Source organism: Equus caballus, chromosome 4, assembly GCF_041296265.1.
Source record: "Equus caballus isolate H_3958 breed thoroughbred chromosome 4, TB-T2T, whole genome shotgun sequence".
Classification (NCBI taxonomy): Eukaryota; Metazoa; Chordata; class Mammalia; order Perissodactyla; family Equidae; genus Equus; species Equus caballus.
Window position 1 is genome coordinate 65,649,163 of NC_091687.1, and position 6,318 is coordinate 65,655,480.

The 6,318-nt window shown below is 52.8% G+C and overlaps 1 long non-coding RNA gene across 1 annotated transcript; it reads left to right on the forward strand.

Annotated features, from left to right (window-relative positions):
- Positions 1–3,337: 3,337 nt before the first annotated feature.
- Positions 3,338–4,596, forward strand: LOC111773208 (uncharacterized). Its single transcript, XR_002807507.2, has 2 exons — positions 3,338–3,692; positions 3,948–4,596. It is a non-coding gene; the product is annotated as an uncharacterized lncRNA (long non-coding RNA).
- The last annotated feature ends 1,722 nt before the right edge of the window (positions 4,597–6,318 follow it).

The window sequence follows — 6,318 nt, forward strand, 5'->3', positions numbered from 1 at the left end:
ACCCCCTGGCCCAAGGCTGCTCCCCTAGCACTGGTCCCACCCCAGCCTCCTCAGTGCCCTACAGGCCTCACTTCCCCCTAGAGGAAAATGTCTGATAAACTTGCTCATTCAGAGGTTGTCCTCTCTCACCAGAGTATATGAGAAGGAGAAGGGCAATGCTGCACCCTGAGGAATAATAATCACAGACCCCCATTCAGACCTGAGGGCAAAAGCTTTGGGGCCAGTCTTTCCTAGATTCCCTCCCAATGTCCAGCCCCTGGTTCAGTGCTCCAGGGACCCTGTCTCCCAAGGGTCACCCTTACTCTGCTCTGTTCATGTTCCGTCCAGTCCAGCACAGAGGAGGGATTTTGGGGGGAATAATTGGAACTGGAGTGGGACTTCTGGAGCAACCAGAGCCCTTGTCTGTTTTGTTCATCAAATTTTAATGGAGAGAGTAAATTTCCTGGAAGATTCCATGACTCAACCTTAGTTCCTCAGCTGCTGAGCATTCAGGTCACTCTGCACAGATGAGGTGCTTTGGCGGGAGCACTTATCACCCCCCTTTGGCTGGGTCCCTGATGAGACAAGACAACAGGTCACTTCCTCCACTGGACTCTCCCATGGTCCAGTGGAGACTTGCACACAGAGGTGGCTCAGCTGGCCCAGAAGGTCATGCCCTCTGCACTTGGCCCATAAGGAAGCAGGATATAATCCAGCAGTTACTGAATCCTAGAATATTTGTCCCTCCATTCAATTCACAAGAGCAAAAAGTTACGGTTCCACAGTTGCCCCACCTGTTCTGAGGCCTCCTGGGAACCCTGGCCCAGATTACACAATTTTCCAAAGCCCTTTAGCGGGACCATCAGCCAGAGCCCTGTGATGAAAGTTCAGATCAACTTGAGGTTGCCTTTTAGCCATACATATATGACCTCAACCATTGGGGCAAAAAGTCCCGGTTTTCTAAACATCCAAGAATCTGGGATCCTTGTAGTCCCATAGTTCTCCTTTGAAATTTCCCTTTCTTCTCCCGGATCAAGGAGATTCCTCTCTCCAGGCCTTGGAGAGGTCCTCAGATGTCTACGGGAGAAGAGTTGATCTTTGAAGCTATCCGGGACTGCGATCAGTCAGCTGCCTGACGTAGATGCCATGAAGCCTCATTGGGGCTAGCGGTTTGTAACTCTGGCCCTGATCCCAGCATCATTATCCATCTCAAAAGCTCATGTGGGCTCAAAGATGGCCCAAATGAAAGAATGTGGGTCGCTCAAGGCAGCCATTTGCCACTTGGCCCCAAGGACCACGGCACCTTTTGGAGATTTGTTAGATGCAGGGAGTATTCTCTCCCTTTTAGGGTTCCCAGGCTGGTCCTCGGTATCCTTGGAACCAAAGCCTGGAGCCGGTCTGGAAAAGCACTGGAGGGACTGGTGCCAGGGCCCCCCCTTGGCTTGGCCCGGCCATGTGCTGACCCACTAGGATTTTTCCATCGCTCCTGGAGGTCACACCTTCACTGCTCAGGAGCCTCTCAAGGAGGGTGATAGTGATTAATGTTTTATGGATCAGCTGCTGGGCATGACGCCTTGTTTTCTTTAGGTTTAGAATACAATGAGGGCGATGAGTGGAATTTGCTAGGAGCTGGGGGCCAGGGCAGGGCCATTCTTGGGGGCCACAGACCCATAGGTGGTGATGTTTACTGTCCTTAGTGATGAAAAGGGGGCAATTCTGGAGGTCGTGAAGGCAGGTGAGGCCTTTGCCTACAGGGCCATTGTATCCAGCCCTCAAGAGACTGTCCCTACCATCACCTTGGGCCTGGTGCGCAGAGTGGCCGCTGGTGAAGGGTACCCAGAAATTTTAATGAGCTCATTCTGCTCAGGTGACTCTGCCTCACTCCAATAAAACCACATGCTCTGCATATAGGATTTTGCTTATTTTTCTGTTCTTTCCAGAGTATTGATGGGGAACGAAGTGAGGGCACAGCTGATCTTCAGCCATATGGGTCAGTACGGCCTCACCGGTTCTTAAAAATTACAATACTTCCACCTGTTTGGAGCTCCTCTCATACACCAACCCCCATCTGGCCACGCTGGCTACTCTTGTCCTTCCCTAGTCTCCCCAGAAGAGGCCGGCGTGTGGCCTTGCCACAGCCCAGCTCTTAAGGGTTAAGCCTGTCATCATCAGGGCCCTCCAGGACCCTGTCCAGCACTACAGTTGTGGGAAGCTGTGGTGGACTGGTGCCCTTGCCACATGCGGCTGTTATGTAGTTTGCACGTCACCTCTGGGTGGGAAAGAAAGCATTCAACTCACATATGTAAGAGAGACGTCCGTGCAGTAAAGTTCAAGTTAGAAAAAATGTGTGTGTGTGCGTGTGCGTGTGTGTGTGTGCTGGGGGAGAACTCAGCCCTGTAATACTCTGTCTGCAGTCATCCTCTGATCTGTCCTAAGAACCTCACGGGAGAGCCATGGCACAGCTTTGTGTACCTAAAAGACCCAGTGCTTTGCCAGCTCTTGCAGCCCAGGCCATGACGGATGCCTGCCACATAGTCACAGGCTGGAGAAATGCACTCTGCCCATAGTCATGTTGTTACTAAGGGATGCCACCACAAGATGCCATCCTTGGTTTGTCTAAAGCCAGCCTGCCCCCCATGTGGAATACTAGTTTGAGAAGGCTGGCCTGCCTTGTGTTCATTAAGGCAGAGTTGGCATTGTTTTTTCTACAAGCTCTTAAGTAAGCACGTAAATCTATACTTTGGAGGGAGAAAAGTATGGTCTTTGGGGAGAAACGTGAAAGGGAGGGAGGGAGGGAGAGAGAGAGACTCTCAATGAATTGAACAGATGAGTCCAATCTAAGAAAAGCAAACCCCCCAAAATTAACGAAGATGAAAAAGTTCTCAAGGATGGGCGCCCACCATTCACAGCAGTCTCGAACATTCTGGAAATGGCCAATAGATCCCTGGTACCTTATTTAACATAAGCTTTATTTATTTTTTAAACCTAGCTTGTATTTTTCACAGTGCAACTTAAATAGATACACATAACTTATGCCTTTAAGGAACTCAAATAGAAAACCCAAACAAACTAAACCTATACAAACCAATAAAATGAATTTTAATCATCTAAGTTTAAAGTCGACGGCTGAGGGTCGCGCCCATGTCATGCAGGGTGTTAATATATGTTGACGATCACTTTGGTGTGTGTGTATGTGTGTATGTGTAAGAGTGACGTCAAACTCGTAAAGTGGGAATCAGTGATGTCTGAGTTGACCATAGAACCTACAACAGAATATTCTAGATTGTGCAGGCTACTGCCTCACAGTGGATGACGTGGCCGACTCACAACTGTTATTTGTCTGAACTCCCAGGAGACCTCCCTTACATCGAGCCTGAGTCTTTGAACAATAGCAGAGCACTTTACCCAGACCCACAGAGTGGACAGCCATTTGCTGAGCTCCAGGCTGTCCACGGGGGTCTGCCTGCTGGGAAAAAGCAAGTTCCTGGGAGTCAGTTGGAGGTCAGGCTCCCTGCTTCACCCTCACCGAATCAGGTCTCCTTGCTTGGACGGATGACACATGAGGTGGGAGTGTATTTTTTTCCGTCAGTGAGAATTTTTTTCTGAAGAAAAATTCATAATAAATTATACGTTTGATAAGAATGCTGGCAAGCTCTCTTTTCACGTGTCAAGCTTCTTCGGCCGACAGTCCTTGTGAAGTCAGAGACCAGGAGGTGAGTTCCACCTTCCAGAAGGTGCAGTGAGGAGGGAGTTAGTTTTGTATCTAGGTCAAGTCACTGACTCAAGCTGGTTTTGGAGGCAGTCTCTCCCGTAGTCACAGGGCATGTGGCCCCTTAATCTCAACCGCCACCTGGCATGTGCCAGCTGCCCAGCATGCACCTACAACTCTGCAATGAGCATCTGTGAATACCTGTTCCAGTGTTCTGTGAATTCACCCGTATTTCTGGGTCTTTTTGTCCCTGCCGCAGGTTAACCCCCTTCCTCCTCGCCAGACTTGAAGAGGTGTTTCTGCTCCACACCTGTGAGAGTCTTGCTGGGCCCAAAGGAGGGTGTGACTCTGTTAAACTGTTCATGAAGTTCCAGGAGTGGCTGATGCGCCTGGATTGTGACTGAGGGGCCAGTGGCACCTTCCATCCGACACGAATTCCAAGAATTTCCACTGCTGGCACCCAGGCTGGGAGGAGCAGCTGCATCTGCCGCCAGGAATGTGGGGCCTAGAGACACCAAGCCCAGGAATGCCTCCCTGGGGCCCGAAGCTTCCGTTCCAGAAAATCCTGAGGACTCCTCGCTCTCTGTTTCCTTCCTTCTCCCTGAGTGTGAAGCCAGCCCAAGCCGCCCTTGAGATTTTCTGGAGGGGAAATCCTAGAGAGTTAGGTTTAAAACAAGAGCTCAGCAGCCATGGGGATTCTACCAACAGGCGCCATCCTCAGCGGGGTGGGCTTCGGTGGGTCACCTGCCCTCTGTGGTCCTCACAGAGTGACAGCCCCAGCTCCTCGAGCTGTCGACTCATTTTCCCAGGTGATGAGGTAAGTTCAGAAACCACATCACCCTCTGGGACACTCAACCATAGTAGAGGCTCTGACAAGCTCTGCAATAAAAAACACTCACTTTTTTAGGTAGGGGTTCACCAAACTTATTTGGCCAAAAAACTTTCTTTTAGAAGTAACTCTTAACATAATTTCAGTGAATCGGTTTTCTATGGAACACGTATTGTAAATGTTGGTCTGGGCATTATCTCTGAGGACCCCTCAGCTTTCAGAGCGTCCCTCTTTAAAGCTCAGGTGGCTTAGTTTATCAAAACCTCTCCTGAGGGCAGGTGTAAGGGAAGAGGGAGGAGAGAGAAGCTCTGAGCTCGGAGGGAGGGGGCTAGGGGGGTGGGGGGAAGGGGAGGCAGGTCGGGGGGTGTGCGTATGTGTGTGAGGGAGAGACAGAGGGAGAGACCTGGTGAGGGATAGAAGTAGCCAGTGATCAAGAGGGACAGGAAGATCGCAAAGAGACACAAAAAGAGAGAGAGGGAGAGTGGGAGGGAGAGAGAGAAGGAGAGGGCTGGGGGTTGGGGGGGGAGCTGTGTGCCATCTGGGTGATGGTGAAGAGGACCTTCCTCCTTGGAGTGACTCTTCCTCTGGGCCCATCAGTGATTAATCCCTGTCCTGCCACCCTGGGGGGCTTGTGCAGGAGCCAGCGCAGGTGCCCGGGTACACTCGGAGAAGGCCTCCAGGAAAGGAGCTTCATGAATCATTGACTGGCCTTCCATTGTGCTGGAACCAGCTGGGGCCGGTGTCCATGCCAAGCTCCTGGAGCTGTGGGCAAAGGTGGTGCAGGCTGGGGGTGAGCCCGAGCTGAGCCGCATCTCACCCAGGGCCTCTGGAAACAGGCCAATCCAGGGAGGCCAGGACGGGCCCCCACACCAGGGCTCCCTTGACACTGGAGCAGGGCGGCAGCCCGTGGAAGGGGAATGAGCCCTGGGCTGGGAGTTGGGGCCCAGAGTTCTAGGCCTGTCTCTGCCACTGACTTATTGTGGCACCTTGGACCAGTCCCTTCTCCTCTCCATGCCTCAGTTTCACCATCCAGACAATGGGGATTGAATTTGAGAGACTGGAAAGGCCCTCCCAGGTCTAGGATTTTGCTCAAAAGCCTTTCAAAACTCAAGCCTGGAAGCTTCTCCCCGTGTGCTGGCCTTGGGGGTTTATCATTCACACTTCAGCTCACATCTCTGCAGCTCTGTCCTAAGGCCCCCTGGGCTCTGAGCTTGCTCAGCTTTGCTGTGGGGGACACACACAGGGATTGAGGCCTTGGGCCTCTCCTCGGAAGCTCCAGGATGGTTGGGGAGATCCGACATCCTCTGCGGCCAGGATTGAGTCTGTCTCCCGCTGGAAGGTACAGGCCTGCCCTGGACATGGGGAAGCTGCTGCACCTGCTGTCTGTCCTCCCCACTTGCCTGCTGTGCTGTGGGACGCTGGGACCCCTCCCCTGACTTAGTTTCCCTAGCACAGTGCTGGGAGGAAGGCCTGCAGTGGGTCCCTGCAGGCTCTCACTGAGGCCAGGCCCCCGGCGCCCTCATTCCCCCATCTCTGCCTGGTCGCAGCCCCCTGCCCACGGGAGGAGGAGGTCTATGGCAACACTCACAGGCCTGGCCCTCATACCACACACCCTGGGGCTCATCCAGGTGGAATCACCATCCGGGTGCCTCAGCCCAACTCTCAGGGAAGCCAGCGAGGCCCCTTCCCAGGGCTTAGCACTCCCAGGGGGGCCTGTTTCCAGAGCCCTGCCTGCATGCCCACATCTCTCCTTCCCTCCTCCTGTGGGCTGCTAATCCCTTGTGGGCCCTGCAGGGCAGGT